Source organism: Heterodontus francisci, chromosome 20, assembly GCF_036365525.1.
Source record: "Heterodontus francisci isolate sHetFra1 chromosome 20, sHetFra1.hap1, whole genome shotgun sequence".
Taxonomy (NCBI): Eukaryota; Metazoa; Chordata; class Chondrichthyes; order Heterodontiformes; family Heterodontidae; genus Heterodontus; species Heterodontus francisci.
The window spans coordinates 85,951,178-85,967,726 of NC_090390.1; the positions used below are offsets into that span (position 1 = coordinate 85,951,178).

Sequence of the window (16,549 nt, forward strand, 5' to 3'; positions counted from 1 at the left end):
TATTAAACTTAAACTCTAATTCGGTTGACGCCTATGGATACACGATGCATGGCTAGCATGCATACGTGATACACACATGCAAATAGAGACAGAAAAGAGCAGAAAAAATAAAGTGGAAAAAGTTTGAGGCAATATCTGAAGAGTTTTTGTTACAGTTCTTCGAGCTCACTGGAGAGTCCTTGATTGTAGGTGGATCTTGCTTTTCGTTGGGGCCCAGTATTCTTCTTAAACCTTGTTCTCTGTAGGAGACTTTTCTCTCTTGGGGTTCATCTCTCTTCAGTGGATTCAGAGGCTTGTGAGAAAGAGATGGGAGCAGACAGGAGAGATCTTCTCAGTCATGGAGCAAACAGTCTTTCTGAGTTCAAACTCTCTGTGGCTAGTTCAAAACCCTGGAACAGTCAGTTAGTCATATGACCAGCTGGTCTAACCAATCCTGGATTGTATCACCTTAGCAGTCTCTGGAATGCTTCTCTTACACACAATACCTGGTGATCGAGGTCCATTGTGGGTTGAATGTGTCAGGGAATGGTCCTTTGTCCTTCCAAGCACTGTCTGTTAATATGCAAACATCTTTTCCAGCCACGGCTGATCTGCTTAACAAGTCATTTCCTCACTCCAGCAACATTTTAAAATCAGTGTTCATGACAAAATTAATGTGCCTCACAGGCAGGTGGGGGCCCAGCATGTCACTATTTTGATGATTTATCATATAATTAAAATCAGTGTTCAAGTAATCAGATCTAGGGGGTAAAGTTAAAATTAAATAACAAAGGGAAGTAACATTAAAAGTTCCTGAATTTTTCAGTAAATAAAAATCTGAGGTATTTAGATAATAAGAGTTAAGTAAAAATATTTAACTTAACGGCCTATAAAATAAAATGATGTTAGTTCAAGGGAAGCAGCTGATTGGCAAGTATCTGGTGAGATTTTATTTATTTAAGTCTTGTTTATTTCCATTAAGTCAGTTAATAGTCAAACAGAGGAATTTCAGGGCACCTAGAACCCGTGGAGTGTACATCCTGTTCCACGTGGGAACTCGAGGACAGTTCCCGTGTCCTGGACAACCACATGTGCAGGAAGTGTCATCAGCTGAAGCAGCTCGAGTTCCGGGTTTCAGAGCTTGAGCAGGAGCTGGCATCAATGTGGTGCATCCATTGGCTAATAGTATCGTGGATAGCACATTTCTGAATGGTCATCCCACAGCCTAAGAGTGCGCAGGCAGAGAGGGAATGGGTGACTGCCAGACAGTTGAGGAGAACCAGGCAGGTATTGCAGGAGTCCTCTGAGGGCATCTTGCTCTCCAACCAGTATTCAGTTTCGAACATGGTGAGAGTGATTGCTGTTTGTAGTATATATAAATGATTTGGAGGAAAATGTAGCTGATCTGATTAGTAGGTTTGCGGACGACACAAAGGTTGGTGGAGTTGCGGATAGTGATGAGCATTGTCAGAGGATACAGCAGGATACAGATCGGTTGGAGACTTGGGCGGAGAAATGGCAGATGGAATTTAATCCGGACAAATGTGAGGTAATGCATTTTGGAAGGTCTAATGCAGGTGGGAGGTATACAGTAAATGGCAGAACCCTTAGGAGTATTGACAGGCAGAGAGATCTGGGCGTACAGGTCCACAGGTCACTGAAAGTGGCAACGCAGGTGGATAAGGTAGTCAAGAAGGCATACGGCATGCTTGCCTTCATCGGTCGGGGCATAGTGTATAAAAATTGGCAAGTCATGCTGCAGCTGTACAGAACTTTAGTTAGGCCACACTTGGAATATTGCGTGCAATTCTGGTTGCCACACTACCAGAAGGACGTGGAGGCATTGGAGAGGGTACAGAAGAGGTTTACCAGGATGTTGCCTGGTCTGGAGGGCATTAGCTATGAGGAGAGGTTGGATAAACTCGGATTGTTTTCACTGGAACGAAGTAGGTGGAGGGGCGACATCTTAGAGGTTTACAAAGTTATGAGCGGCATGGACAGAGTGGATAGTCAGAAGCTTTTTCCCAGGGTGGAAGAGTCAGTTACTAGGGGACATAGGTTTAAGGTGAGAGGGGCAAAGTTTAGAGGGGGTCTGCGAGGCAAGTTCTTTACACAGAGGGTGGTGAGTGCCTGGAACTTGCTGCCGGGGGAGGTGGTGGAAGCAGGTATGATAGCGACGTTTAAGAGGCATCTTGACAAATACATGAATAGGATGGGAATAGAGGGATACGGTCCCCGGAGGTGCAGAAGGTTTTAGTTTAGGCAGGTATCAAGATCGGCGCAGGCTTGGAGGGCCGAATGGCCTGTTCCTGTGCTGTACTGTTCTTTATTATTTGTTCTTTGATGGTTCCTCTGAGGAGAGCAGCCAGAGCCGGGTCCACAGTACCACCGCTGTATATGGGGGCAGGAAGAAGATTGGGAAAGCAATAGTGATAAGGGATTCTATAGTTAGGGGAACCGACAGGCACTTTTGTGGCCGCAGACATGAAGCCAAAATGGTACGTTGCCTCCATGGTGTGGTCAGGGATGTCACTAAGCAGCTGCAGAGCACTCTTAAAGGGGGAGAGTGAACAGCCAGTGGTCGTGTTCCATATCGGTACCAATGACATAAGTAGTAAGAGGGATGAGGTCCTGCAGACAGATTTTTAGGGAGTAAGAAAGAAACTAGCAAGCAGGACCTCAAAGGTAGTAATCTCCGGATTACTCCCAGTGTCACATACTGGAGAGTAGGAGGATAGAGCAGATGAATGCATAGCTGGAGAGAAGGTGCAGGATAGAGGGCACCTGAACACAGCCAAGACTAATGTTCTTGTGGGGTGGTTTGCTAGTGCCAGTCTTCTTCTTCTTTGGCCTCCTTGTCTCGAGAGACAAAGGGTAAGCGCCTGGAGGTGGTCAGTGGTTTGTGAAGCAGCACCTGGAGTGGCTATAAAGGCCAATTCTAGAGTGACAGACTCTTCCACAGGCGCTGCAGATAAAATTGGTTGTCGGGGCTGTTACACAGTTGGCTCTCCCCTTGTGCTTCTTTCTTTTTTCCTGCCAACTGCTAAGTCTCTTCAATTCGCCACACTTTAGCCCTGCCTTTATGGCTGTCCGCCAGCTCTGGCGATCACTGGCAACTGACTCCCATGACTTGTGATCAATGTCACAGGACTTCATGTCGCATATGCAGACGTCTTTAAAGCGGAGACATGGACGGCCGGTGGGTCTGATACCAGTGACGAGTTCGCTGTACAATGTGTCCTTGGGGATCCTGCCATCTTCCATGCGGCTCACATGGCCCAGCCATCTCAAGCGCCGCTGGCTCAGTAGGGTGTATATGCTGGGGATGTTGGCCGTCTCGAGGACTTCTGCGTTGGAGATACAGTCCTGCCACCTGATGCCAAGTATTCTCCGGAGGCAGCGAAGATGGAATGAATTGAGACGTCGCTCTTGGCGGACATACGTTGTCCAGGCCTCGCTGCCTTAGAGCAAGGTACTGAGGACACAGGCTTGATACATTCGGACTTTTGTGTTCCTTGTCAGTGCACCATTTTCCCACACTCTCTTGGCCAGTCTGGACATAGCAGTGGAAGCCTTTCCCATGTGCTTGTTGATTTCTGCATCGAGAGACAGGTTACTGGTGATAGTTGAGCCTAGGTAGGTGAACTCTTGAACCACTTCCAGAGTATGGTCACCGATATTTATGGATGGAGCATTTCTGACGTCCTGTCCCATGATGATCGTTTTCTTGAGGCTGATGGTCAGGCCAAATTTGTTGCAGGCAGCCGCAATCCTGTTATTGAATCTCTGTAGACACTCTTCAGTGTGGGATGTTAATGCAGCATCGTCAGCAAAGAGGAGTTCCCTGATGAGGACTTTCTGTACTTTGGTCTTCGCTCATGGACGGGCAAGGTTGAACAACCTGCCATCTGATCTTGTGTGGAGGAAAATTCCTTCTTTTGAAGACTTGAATGCATGTGAGAGCAGCAGGGAGAAGAAGATCCCAAACAGTGCAGGTGCAAGAACACAGCCCTGTTTCACACCACTCAGGATAGGAAAGGGGTCTGATGAGGTGCCGCTATGCTGAATTGTGCCTTTCATACTGACATGGAATGAGGTGATGATACTTAGTAGCTTTGGTGGACATCCGCTCTTTTCTAGTAGTCTGAAGAGACCACGTCTGCTGACGAGGTCAAAGGCTTTGGTGAGATCAATGAAAGCAACGTAGAGGGGCATCTGTTGTTCGCGGCAATTCTCCTGTAGCTGGCGAAGGGAGAACAGCATGTCAATGGTGGATCTCTCTGCTTGAAAGCCACACTGTGCCTCAGGGTAGACACACTCAGCCAGCTTCTGGAGCCTGTTTAAAACGACTCGAGCGAAGACTTTCCCCACTATGCTGATGAGGGAGATTCCACGGTAGTTGTTGCAGTCACCGCGGTCACCTTTGTTCTTATAAAGGGTGATGATATTGGCATCGCGCATGTCCTGTGGCACTGCTCCCTCATCCCAGCACAGGCAGAGCAGTTCGTGGAGTGCTGAAAGTATAGCAGGCTTGATTATTTCAGGGGTAATGCCGTCTTTCCCAGGGGCTTTTCCACTGGCTAGAGAATCAATGGCATCGCTGAGTTCTGATTTTGTTGGCTGTTTGTTCAGCTCATCCATGACTGGTAGAGGCTGGACTGCATTGAGGGCAGTCTCAGTGACAGCATTTTCCCTGGAGTACAGTTCTAGGTAGTGCTCCACCCAGCAGTCCATTTACTTGCATTGGTCAGTGATCGTGTCCCCTGATTTAGACTTGAGAGGGGCGTTCTTCCTGATGGTTGGCCCAAAAGCTCTCTTGATGCCATCTTACATTCCTCTGATGTTTCTGGTGTTGGAGGCCAGCTGAATACGACTGCATAGGTGTTGCGAGTAATCATTTGCGCAGCGCCAGGCTGTTCTTTGTGCAGCGCTTCTGGCTGCTTTAAGTGCTACAGATGTTAACTCGCTGGGGGCTTTCTTGTAGTTCAACAGTGCAATGCGCTTAGTGGCTATGACAGGTTCCAGCTCTTCAAAGTGAGATTGAAACCAGTCTGCATTCTGCTTCACACATTTGCCAAAGGTGGTCATTGCTGAGTCATAGATGGCACCTCTGATGTGGGCCCACTTGGTCTCTGCATCCCCTGTAGGAGTGTTTTGAAGGGCTTTTTCAGTGAATTTAGAAACTTAAGTAACAGCTGTGGATAAGAAATTCTGCTAGTGCTGATGCACGGGCGGCCCTTCTGCTTGGAGTGATACAGCTTCTTTGGTTTCAGTCTAACCTTGCTGCACACCAGTGAGTGGTCCGTGTCACAGTTCGCATTGTGGAAGCTGCGTGTGATTTGAACGCTGTGTAAAGAGGCTCGCCTTGTGACAATGAGGTCCAGCTGGTGCCAACGACGTGATCTTGGGTGCCTCCAAGAAACCTGGTGACAGGGTTTAGTATGAAAGAACGAGTTGCTGATGCAGAGGTTGTGATAGGTACACAACTCAAGCAGTCCCTGTCCATTCTCATTCATCTTTCCAATGCCATAGCGCCAAAGGCAGGAGGGCCATGAGTCATGGTTGGGCCCAATCCTGGCATTAAAGTCCCCCAGCAGGAACAGATGTTCGGTATTGGGGATGCTACTAATGATATTATGGAGTTCCTCGTAGAACTGATCTTTAGCTTCAGGTGGGGAGCAGAGTGTTGGAGCATAGATGCTGAGTACGTGTACTGGACCAGAGGCGGTGAGCAGTCCGATGGATAGTATGCGTTCCGAGCCATTTGAAGGTGGCTCTATCATGCTGAGCAAGGAGTTTCTGATGGCGAAGCCCACTCCATGCTGTCTTGGTTCTTCAGGATCCCTACCCTGCCAGCAGAAGGTGCAGTCTTGCTCTCTTAGAGATCCGCTTGCAGGGAGGCGTGTCTCCTGAAGTGCTGCAATGTCCACATTGAGTCTACTGAGATCGTTGTTAATGATGGCGGTCTTCCAAGAATCGTTGATTTGTGTAAGGTCTTCCGACAGGCCAGGACACATAGTTCTGACGTTCCAGCTTGCAAAACCAAGGGCTGGTACCTTCTTTCCTTTTTTTGTCGTGCTGTTTGGTGCGGTATTACAGTCCACTTGGCGGGCAATGACCCTGAGCTCCAAGCACCCATTGAATCAGGTGCACTGTGGGGGGACAGAACCTTACTGACTGGGGGCTGCCCGGTTTGAGGTGGGCGGTAGCTGTCCAGTGAGATGCGAAGACCTCTCCCACCGACAAAGGCAACCCGTGGCGCCCAATCTCTACGCCAATTGAGCTGGACTTATAACCCGTAACTGCTGCCTTCCATGTTGTTTTGGTCGCTGTGAGGCGACTATGGAGTGACCTCTCCATAGCGCATGCCTGGGCGGATGAGTTGTGAGTTGCCCAAACGTCAAAACCCCCCTCTCGGCCTTCCTGGTGGGGTCCAAAGGAGTGCAGAGCACGACGTTTAGCACCAGTATGGCTGCAGGAACTGCCGGAAACATGCCAAAGATGACACATGACCGCCTTCGGGGTTCCGCTCCGGATTTTCTGTTTGGGTTTACTAGTGCTAGTAGGGAGGGTTCAAACTAACTTGGCAGCCGATGGGAACCAGGAAGTAACATTAGCAAGGAAAAGCAAGGGGCATAAAGAATTGGGAGATACAGATGCACCAGAGTAAAACATAGTAAGGTTATTGGGTTGGGTCAGAGTAAGAGGAAATGCACTAACGCCTAAATTGGGTTTACTGTGCATGCATATGTAGTGAGCACGGCATGTAGTAAATAAGGTTCATAAGCTGCAGGCACATGTAGCCACGTGGGAATATGGTGTTCTGGCGGGACCTGGTTCAAAAAAAAGACAGAACTGGGTACTAAATATTGCTGGATACAAGGTGTTCAAGAAAGAAAGGGAAGGAAGGAAAGGATGAGGAGTGGCAGTATTGATTAAGGATAATATTACGGTGTTGGAGAGAGTGGGCAAGGACAGAATCTATTTGGTTCGAGCTAAGAAGCTATAGAAGTACAGTTATACTGCTGGGTATATTCTATAGGCCACCAACTAGTGGGAAAGGTATAGAGGAACAAATTTACAAGGAAATTACAGAGAGATACAAAAACTATAGTTATACTGGAAGACTTTAATAATCCTAATATCAACTGGGTTAGTAATAAAGAGCAGAGACTGGAAAGAGTTTATGAAGTATGTTCAGGAGAATTTTCTAGATCAGTATGTTTGTAGTCCAATGAGGAAGGAGGCATTGCTTGATCTGGTTCTGGAGAATGAGGTGGGACAAGTGGATCAAGTGTCAGTCAGGTAACATTTAGGGAACAGTGACCATCTTATTATACGGTTTAGGTTAGCTATGGAAAAGGACAATGAGCAATCCAGAATAAAAATTATTAATTGGGGGAGGGCCAATTTCAACCGGGTAAGAACAAATCTGGCCCTGGTAAATTGGAATCAAAGACTGGCAAAACTGTAACTGAACAATGGGCTACCTTTAAAAGTGAGATAGTTCGAGTACAGTTGAGGTACATTCCCATGAGGGGCAAAGGTAGGAGAAACAAAGCTGGAGCGCCATGGATGATGAAAGAGATAAAGAGTAAGATGAAGCAGAAAAAGGGTGCATATGATAGATGTCAGGTTGATAATACAAGTGAGAACCACGCTAAATATACAAAGTTCAGATGGGAACTATGAAAAGAAATAAGAGCAGCAAAGAGAGAATATGGGAAGAGACTGGCAGCCAACATAAAAGGGAATCCAAAAGTCTTCTACGGGCATATAAATAGTAAAAGGAGGGGTAGGGCCGATTAGGGACCAAAAAGGGGCTTTGAGCATGGAGGCAGAGGGCATCGTTGAAGTACTAAATGAGCACTTTGCATTTGCCTTTACCAAGGAAGAAGTTGCTGCCAAAATTGTAGTGAAACAGTAGGTAGTTGAGACACTAAAAAGGCTAAATATTGATAAAGAGGAGGTATTAAAAAGGCTGGCTCTACTTACCAAGTTGGCAAGTCACCAGGACTGGATCAGATGCATCTGAGGATACTGAGTGAAGTAAGGGTTAAAATTGCAGAGGCACTGGCCATAATCTTCCAATCCTCCTTAGATACAGGGGTGGTGCTAGTAGAAGACTAGAGAACTTTATATTTTACAACTTTGTTCGAATAAGGGTGTAGGGATACACCCAGAAACTACAAGCCACTCAGTTTAACCTTGGTTGCGGGAAAGCTTTTAGAAGCAATAATCCCGGACAAAATTAACAGTCGCGTGGGTAAATGTAGATTAATTAAGAAAGGGCAGCACAAGTTTAAGGGCAAATCATGTTTAACTAATTCGATTGAATTTCTTAATGTTGTAACAGAGAGGGTTGATGAGGGTACTGCGGTTGATGTGGTGTACGTGGACTTCCAGAAGGCGTTTCATAAAAGTGCCACGTAACAGGCTTGTCAGCAAAGTTGAATCCCATGGAATAAAAGAGACAATAGTAGCATGGATACTAAGTTGGCTGAATGACAGTAAACAGAACCTAGTGGTGAACAGTTGTTTTTCAGACAGGAGGACTGTATATAGTGAGGTTCCCCAGGGGTCAGTATTAGGATCACTGCTTTTCTTGGTCTATTTTATCTTTGGGTGTGCAAGGCACAATTTCAAATTTTGATACAGAATTTGGAATTATTGTAAACTGTAAGGAAGATAGTGATAAATTTTAAGAGGACATAGACAGGTTGGTGGAATAGGCGGACACGTAACAGATGAATTTTATGAAGTGATAACATTTTGGTAGGAAGGACGAAAAAAGACAATATAAAATAAAGGATGCAATTCTAAAGAGAATGCAGGAGCAGAAGAACCTGGAGGTCTATGTGCACCAAGTGTTGAAGGTGGCAGGGTAGGTTGAGGCATTGATATCATAATCCCTCAAAATGAGGATGACGTCTGCCAGGTTCATGATTTGTGTGTCCTCAGGCAACTCAGCAGGCCAGTCCTGGAACCACAGGTCTTTGTGCAGCGAGGACAAGTGTTGCCCTGAGGGAGGGGGGTTCTCGAGCCAGGGTTCTGCTCTCTCTCCTTCTGTTTGCGATGCTTCTCTGTGACAGAGTTTATGTGGTCAGTTTCCGACTGTGTTGTGGCTTGTTGGATGAGGCATCACCACATGGCACAGTTAGCAGCAAGTTCCTCCCAAGCATCAATGTCAGTTTGTCTCCTTTTCAATGAAGTCTTCAGAGTGTCCTTAAAATGTTTTCTCTGTCCTCCTTGAGATCGGGTGCCATCCTTAAGTGTGAAATGAGGATCTTCTTTGGAAGCCCATTATTTGGCATGCAGATGTAACGTCCAGACCAGTGGCGCCAGTTTCGCATGATCATGGTTGCGATGCTGGAGGAATTACCTTCGGTGAAGATGCTGGAGTTTGTTCGCCTGTCTCCCCACTTGACTTTGAGTATTCTGCGGAGACACCGCTGATGGAAATTCTCCAATAACCAGAGGTGTCTTTGGTAGGTGACCCAAGTCTCACTGTCATATAGAAGAGTGGTGACAACATCAACGTTGAAGACTAAAGCCTTCGTCCTCTTATGGAAATCTCTGTTGTTGAAGACATGGTTATGCGATTTTTAGAAAGCTGTGCAGGCACAGCCAATTCTGTGCTGGATCTCCGCTTCAATAGTGACCTTTTGAGAAAAGTAGCCGCTGGGTTATGGGAAGAGTTCAACACCTTATAAAGTCTCCCCATCAATAACAATAGCTGGAGATGTAGGTGCTTTTCAGGGGGAGGGCTGGTGGAGGATTTTGGTCTTGCTGATGTTGAGTGAGAAACCAACCCTTTGTATGCAGAGGCTGAGGATGGTCTGAATGTCACGTGCAGTGTGGGCCACAACTGCACAGTCGTCAGCATATTGTAAGTCATGAATGTGCTGGAGAATCACTTTAGTCTTGGCTGTCAGCCTGTTATGGTTGAAAAGCTTCCCATCGAGTCGAAACTGAAGTTGATCACGAATGAGTTTCATGACCAGGCTGAGGTAAATAGTGAAGAGAATTAGTGCAATCACACAGCCTTGCCGCGCCATTCAGAGACATAGAAACATAGAAAATAGGAGCAGGAGTTGGCCATTTGGCCCTTCGAGCCTGCTCTGCCATTCATTATGATCATGGCTGATCATCCAACTCAGTAACCTGTTCCCGCTTTCGCCAGATACCCTTTGATCCCTTTAGACCAAAGAGCTATATCTAATTCCTTCTTGAAAACATACAATGTTTTGGCCTCAACTGCTTTCTGTGGTAGCGAATTCCACAGGCTCACCACTCTCTGGGTGAAGAAATTTCTCCTCATCTCAGGGCTCGGTCCCAATCCATTGCAAAGGACAGGTGCTGTCATACTGTCATGCAACAGTCGCAGGACAGTAACATATTTTGCTGGATATCCAAGTCTCTGGAGGACTTTCCAAAGAGTTTCGCAGTAGATGGAATCAAAGGCCTTTGACAGATCAATAAAGGCCACGTAGAGTTCTTTACATTGTTCCAGGCACTTTTCTTGGATTTGTCGAGCAACAAAGATCACATCTGTGGTTTCCTGGATGGCCGTAAACCACATTGGGTCTCTGGATGTATGTCTTCGCTGACGGGTAGGAGGTGGTTAAGAAGGATTCATGCGAGAATCTTTCCCACTGTGGACAGGGGGGATATGCCTCTATAGTTCCCACAAATATATTTATCACCCTTCTTAAAAAGTGAAACAATAATGGCATTGCGGAAGTCAGGAGGTAGTACCTTTTCCTAGATTTTTATAAAATGGTCTGAGAGATTTGAGCAAGAATTCATTTTATAGATCTCTGCAGGAATGTTGTCCGAAACACTCGCCTTGTTATTCTTCATCTGTTGGATAGCCTTTTGTATCTCAGCAAGTGTTGGCAGCATTCCCAAATATGATCCTGCAGGCTGTTCAGGGATTGTTTTGATGGTTTTGTCTGATACTGTTGACTCCCGATTGAGAAGGTTCTGGTAGTGCTCCTTCCAACAGTCCCGCATAGCTGCATCATCTTTGAGAAGAGTAATGCTGTCTTCAGCTCGGAGGGGGTGGGGAAGGACCATTTGTTTTTGGTCCTGATGGCCTAGAAGAAGCTGTGCATGGCGTGCAGGTCTGCGTAATGATAGATTTCATTGGCCTTCTCTACCCACCACTTATTCTTGATGACCCGTATCATTCTCTGAGCTTCAGATTTGAGTAGTAAATATTATTCTCATTTCTGCTGTGATGTAGGGTGACTTTGACACATAATGAAGGCTTGGCATTTCCGATTGAGAATTTTGCATATTTCTTTATCCTTCTCGTCGAACCAGTCTTAGTGCCTGCGAGATTCGAACCCGATTATCTGGATCGCAGATTTGATTTTCTCCCAAAGCCTTCCTACACTGGCATCATTGGAAACTGTGAGAGCAAGACGGGAAGAATGTTGCACCTGGAATTATTCTCTGGTTTTCATATCCTGGAGAATATGGATGTTAAATCTTCTCCTGGATTTCTTTGAGGATCTTATGGTACAGCGTACAAGTATGTGGTCTGTCCAGCAGCTGTTTGCACCCGGCATGGCTCGGGTGACTGCACATCCTTTTTACCCCAGTCTCAGACAGTGACGTAGTCCAGGAGGTGCTTGGATCGGGGTGTTTCCACGTTGTATTGTATTTATCTTTCTGATGAAAGAATGTGTTTGTGATGGTTAGCCCATGTTCAGTGCACTTGATGAGGAGGAGAAGACCACTGACATTTAAATTTCCCACTCCTCCTTTCTCGTTGGGGCCCTTCCACACAGTGTAGTTGCACCCAATTCTGGCATTACATTCTCCCAGTAGAATCAGTTGGTCTTGTTTTGGGACAGCTGCCAATGCAGAATTCAGATCTGCATAAAAGAGCTCTTTGGTTTCATCAGTAGAATCAAGTGTGGGAGCATAAACACTGTTGATTGTGGCCCATTAGTTGCCACTGAGTTGAAGCCGTAAAGACATGAGCCATTCGTTAATGCCAGTTGGAAGTTCTGTTAAGTATATCTGGAATGGATGTGACGATTCCCCTCTGTTTTCCCCTTTGAGAAGAAAGTGCAACCTCCTCCTTTCTCTCTAAGTTGGCCTCCTGCAGGGAGTCACGTTTCACTGACAGCTGCAACATTGATGAGATATCTCGCAAGCTCCCGAGAAACTATGGCGGTTCTTCTTTCAGGGCATTCACTGCTTTGATTGTCCATAGGGTGCGCACATTCCAAGTTCAGAAATTCATGCATTTTATTATTTGTGTGTGTTTTCAACTGCAAGGTGGTGATCTCACCAAGTGCGGTTTTCTGGTCAGGACAGTTTGGGACAGCCTATTTTTGAGGCACCTTTTCTAGCCCCTTCCTCAAGTGAGGTGAGCAGAGGGGATGCTAAAAAGGACTGCTCTGTCATGGATGCTGCTGCCACAGAGCTACTTCTGTCCTAATTCCAAGAGCTCAATGACCATCAGGCAACCACCATGCAGATTTGTGATTAGAGACCTCCAAGTTCACATCCCAGTCTCTGATAGTACTCATCCAATGCCGTAGTGCTTTTCTAGCAGAGGACTGCGCACATCTTCTTTTAACGTGAGGAAGTCAGTGCGTCGTTGACAACCACACAATCTTGATGGGTTGGCAATCTTTATCCAACGGCATGGCAAGCCAGGACGACTGGTGAATGCCAATCCCACTGCAGCCTTCACAGCCGTTGATGTAGATCTGCCTCATTCATCTGCCTGTTCTACTGTTGAGGACTTGAAATGTATTTTTATTAAGGTTTATCCCACTAGATCCGCCAAGATCAGTGTAGCAGGCTCCCCTCGTGCAGGTTTTGGCTGGGATGATCTTGAAGGACAAGCTGTGAGCAGAGCCACAACCAGTCCGCCTCCCTGGGATGCGAAGACAAGTTCCAGTGGGAAGGTACTACTCAGCAGAGCCTTTGAGCAGTTTGAGAAAGTGGTGAGAAGCTATAAGGGATCCAGGGCTTTATAAATAGAGGCATAGTGTACAAAAATAAGGAAGTTATAGTGAACCTTTATAAAACACTGGTTCGGCCTCAATTGGAGTAGTGTGTCTAATTCTGGGCACCACACTTTAGGAAGGATGTGAAGGCATTGGAGAGAATGTAGAAAAGATTTATGAGAATGGTTCCGGTGATGAGAGACTTCAGTTACATGGATAGATTGGAGAAGCTAGGGTTGTTCTCCTGAGAGGAGAATGTTGAGAGATTTGATAGAGGTCATAGAGTTATACAGCACAGCACCTAACTATCCTAATCCCATTTTCCAGCACTTAGCCCGTAGCCTTGTATGCTATGGCATTTCAAGTGCTCATCTAAACACTTCTTAAATGTTGTGAGGGTTCCTGCCTCTACCACCCCTTCAGGCAGTGCGTTCCAGAATCCAACCATCCTCTGGGTGAAATTTTTTTTCCTCAAACCCCCTCAAAACCTCCTGCCCCTTACCTTAAATCTATGCCCCCTGGTTATTGACCCCTCCACTAAGGGAAAAAGTTTCTTCCTATCTAACCTATCAATGCCCCTCATAATTTTGTATACCTCAATCATATCTCCCCTCAGCCTTCTCTGCTCTAAGAAAAACAACCCTAGCCTTTTCAGTCTCTCTTCGTAGCTGAAATGCTCCAGCCCAGGCAACATCCTGGTGAATCTCCTCTGCACCCTCTCCAGTGCAATCACATCCTTCCTATAGTGTGGTGCCCAGAACTGTACACAGTACTCCAGCTGTGACCTAACTAGCGTTTTATACAGCTCCATCATAACCTCCCTGCTCTTATATTCTATGCCTCGGCTAATAAAGGCAAGTATCCCATATGTCTTCCTAACCACCTTATCTACCTGTGCTGCTGCCTTCAGTGATCTATGGACAAGTACAACAAGGTACAAGTGACCCTCTGTACTTCCTAGGGTCCTACCATCCATTGTATATTCCCTTGCTTTGTTAGTCCTCCCAAAATGCATCACCTCTCACACTCCTGAGGATTAAATTCCATTTGCCACATCTCCACCCATCTTACCAGCCCATCTATATTGTCCTGTAATCTAAGGTTTCCCTCCTCACTATTTACGACACCACCAATTTTCGTGTCATCTGCAAACTTACTGATCATACCTCCTGTATTCACGTCCAAGTCATTAATGTACACTGCCAACAGCAAGGGACCCAGCACCGATCCCTGTGGTACACCACTGGTCATAGACTTCCACTCGCAAAAACAACCCTCGACCATCACCCTCTGCCTCCTACCACTAAGCCAATCTTGGATCCAATTTGCCAAATTGCCCTGGATCCCATGGGCTCTTACCTTCTTAACCAATCTCCCATGCGGGATCTTATCAAAAGCCTTACTGAAGTCCATGTAGACTACATCAACTGCTTTACCCTCATCTACACATCTAGTCACCTCCTTGAAAACTTCAATCAAGTTAGTTAGACACGATCTCCCCCTGACAAAGCCATGTTGACTATCCCTGATTAATCCCTGCCTCTCCAAGTGGAGATTAATCCTGTCCCTCAGAATTTTTTCCAATAGTTTCCCAACCACTGATGTTAGACTCACCGGCCTGTAATTACCTAGTTTATCCCTGATACCCTTTTTGAATAATGGTACCACATTCACTGTCCTCCAGTCCTCTGGTACCTCTCCTGTGGCCAGAGAGGATTTGAAATTTTGTGTCAGAGCCCCTGCAATCTCCTCCCTTGCCTCACATAACAGCCTGGGATACATCTCATCTGGGCCTGGGGATTTATCCACTTACAAGCCCGCTAAAACAGCTAACACTTCCTCCCTTTCAATGCTAATATGTTCAAGTATATCACAATCCCCCTCCCTGATCTCTACACCTACATCGTCCTTCTCCATAGTGAACACAAATGAAAAGTAATCATTTAAAACCTCACCTATGTCCTCTGGCTCCACACACAGATTGCCACTTTGGTCCCTAATGGGCCCTACTCTTTCCCTGGTTATCCTCTTCCCCTTAATATACTTAAAAAACGCCTTAGGATTTTCCTCTATCTTGCCCGCCAGTGTTTTTTCATGTCCCCTCTTCGCTCTCCTAATTACTTTTTTAAGTACCCCCCTACACTTTCTGTACTTCTCTAGTGCCTCCACTGTTTTCAGCGCTCTGAATCTGCCTCCTTTTTTTACCTTATCCAATCCTCTATATCCCTTCACATCCAGGGTTCCCTGGACTTGTTGGTCCAATCCTTCACCTTAACGGGTATATGTTAGCTCTGAACTCTCACTATTTCCTCTTTGAATGACTCCCACTGGTCTGATGTAGACGTTCTGACAAGTAGCTGCTCCTATTCCACTTTGGCCAGGTCCTGTATTATCATATTACAATCGGCCTTCCCCCAATTCAGTACCTTTATTTCCGGTCCATCTTTGTCCTTTTCCATAACTTCCTTAAATCTTACAGAGTTTTGGTCACTATCCCCAAAATCCTCCCCAACTGACACTTCTATCACTTGTCCAGCTTCATTCCCTAGGATTAGGTCCAGTACTGCCCCTTCTCTTGTAGGACTTTCTATGTACTGGCTCAAAAAGCTCTCCTGCATGCATTTTAAGAATTCTGCCCCCTTTAAGTCTTTTGCACTAAGACTATACCAGTTGATATTGGGGAAGTTGAAATCCCCTACTATTATTACCCTATTATTTTTACACCTCTCTGAAATTTGCCTACATATCTGTTCCTCTATCTCTCCCTGACTGTTTGGAGGCTTGTAGTACACTCCCAGCCAAGTGATTGCCCCCTTTTTGTTTTGAAGTTCTACCCATATGGCCTCATTTGAGGAACCTTCTAAGACATCATCCCTCCTTACTGCAGTAATTGACTCCTTGATCAACAGTGCAATGCCACCTCCTCTTTTACCCCCTCCCCTGTCACGCCTGAAGATTCTATACCCTGGAATATTGAGCTGCCAGTCCTGCCCCTCCCTCAACCATGTCTCTGTGATAGCAACAATATCATAATCTCATGTACTAATCAACACCCTCAATTTATCTGCCTTACTAGTAAGACTCCTTGCATTAAAATAGATGCAATCCAGCCTTGCATTTTTCACTTGTGCCTTTACAGGTCTAAATTTGCTCTGTCTTCCAGACAGACTCAGCTTCTCTTCTATATTTGACTGTGCATCACCCCCTACTGTACCTCCACTCTGTATCCCATCCCCCTGCCAAAATAGTTTAAACCCCTCCCCAACAGCACCGGCAAACCTCCCAGCAAGGTTGTTGGTCCCATTCCGGTTCAGGTGCAACCCGTCCAACTTGTACAAGTCCCACCTTTGCCAGAAACAGACCCAGTGATCCAGGAAACTAAAGCCCTCCCTCCTACACCATCTCTTCACCATGCATTCATCTGCTCTATCCTCCTATTCCTATAGTCACTAGCACGTGGCACCAGGAGTAATCCAGCGATTACAACCGTTGAGATCCTGCTTTTTAATCTGCTACCTAGGTCCCTAAATTCTTGTTGCAGGACCTCATCCCTCTTTTTGCCTATGTCACTGGTACCAATGTGTACCACGATCTCT

The 16,549-nt window shown here is 46.1% G+C and overlaps 1 protein-coding gene across 5 annotated transcripts in view; it reads right to left on the minus strand.

Moving 5' to 3' along the window:
* Positions 1 to 16,549, minus strand: part of ldb1a (LIM domain binding 1a) — a 130,743-nt gene that overhangs the window by 19,228 nt on the left and 94,966 nt on the right. The gene's annotated exons all lie outside the window — the stretch shown is intronic.